Here is a 1,912-nt window from a genome sequence, read left to right as displayed (position 1 = left end):
GTTACAAAAAGAAATCTGTACAAAATTGTATGTGCACAACCACATTATAGTGCTCTAAATTCTGTTAAAGTTTCATAGTTCTAGGTCAAATATATCAAAAGTTATGATGCAGAAATTGGCATATCTATAGATCTATAGTACCCTATATAGTTAACACTAGAAACTTCTAAGGGCCATAACCCTGGTGTTACTTGGGCAATCTGTCTGAAACTTGATGGGCCCCATAACCTCATAGTGGTGAACATGTATATGAAGTTTGTTTGAAAAAAATCTAAAATAAGGAATGATTTCTTTTTTTTTGGGGGGGGGGGGGGGGGGGGGGGGGGGGGGGGGGGGGAGGTATGTGATCAAGGTAAGGGGCCGACCAGGTGTGGGTACACAACTTCACATGTTTACAATAAATGTTCATGGAAAAGAATGAAAGAAATTTAATGAAATTCTACAAAATGGTAAGTTTGTTATGTACAAATATGTGGATTTTTATACAATTAAAGGGCAATAACTCTTAATTTACAAATAAATCCAAATGAAATTGTGTGTACACAACCACATTATGGTGATCTAAATTCTGTTTAAGTTTCATAGTTCTAGGTCAAATATATCAAACGTTATGATGCAGAAATTGCCATATTTATAGTACCCTATATAGTTAACACTAGAAACTTCTAAGGGCCATAACTCTGGTGTTACTTGGGCAATCTGACTGAAACTTGACGGGCCGCAAGAACTCATTGTGGTGAACATGTACATGAAGTTTTAAATAAATATTCCCAACCATTTCCTAGATATGGCTCCGGACGGACGGACGGACGGACGGAAAGACGGACGGACGGACGGACGGACGGACGGACGGACGGACAACGCCAAAACTATATCCCTCCGACTTTCGTCGGGGGATAATAAAATACAACCTATAAATAAAAGTTGCTTTCCAATACGACTTAAGTGAAATAATTTTTTTTTGTTGGGTTTAACGTCGCACCGACACATTTTAGGTCATATGGCGACTTTCCGGCTTTGATGGTGGAGGAAGACCCCAGGTGCCCCTCCGTGCATTATTTCATTACGAACGGGCACCTGGGTAGAGCCACCGACCTTCCGTAAGCCAGCTTGATGGCTTCCTCACATGACGAATTCAACGCCCCGAGTTAGTCTCGAACCCACATCGATGAGGGGCAAGTGATTTGAAGTCAGCGATTTTAACCACTCGGCCACGGAGGCCCCTTAAGTGAAATAAAAAAGTTGAAAAATTCTCACAGATAAACTCGCAGAATATACACATATGAGCCGCGCCATGAGAAAATCAACATAGTGGCTTTGCGACCAGCATGGATTCAGACCAGTCTGCGCATCTGCGCAGTCGGGTCAGGATCCATGCTGTTCGCTTAAAGTCTATTTCAATTAGAGAAATTGTTGGCGAACAGCATGGATCCTGACAAGACTGCGCGGATGCGCAGGCTAGTCATCCATGCTGGTCGCAAAGCCACTATGTTGGTCTTCTCATCGTGCGGCTCATATGGTCGTGAGCTCGTAATTAAAATCGGTATTTTCCGTTCGTTTACGTATTCTCCGAATGATGCCGAAATCGCATACGGAGAACTGGCGATTATAACTAAGGACCCATAACCAATCATTCTGATGAAGCAATCTGATTGAAATCATTTTCTAAAACGCTATGCCCTACTGTAAAACAGACCTCCTCGTACTTCGACTCGGGGTCCTTTTTATATTTTATGGTGCTTTGGGGTCATTCGGGAGCTCATTCAATATTTACAGCTGATAGAATTCCACTTAAACCGATCCTATGAGGCGTGAGGGGTGATGCAATTTCCATTACCTTTCATAAACAGATACTACTAATTTAAAACCAAGTCATCTATTATATTGCCTGGTTCTATTCTATGCTTCAAGA

The sequence above is a fragment of the Mercenaria mercenaria genome, chromosome 11 (assembly GCF_021730395.1).
Source record: "Mercenaria mercenaria strain notata chromosome 11, MADL_Memer_1, whole genome shotgun sequence".
Taxonomy (NCBI): domain Eukaryota; kingdom Metazoa; phylum Mollusca; class Bivalvia; order Venerida; family Veneridae; genus Mercenaria; species Mercenaria mercenaria.
This window is presented reverse-complemented; position numbering follows the sequence as displayed.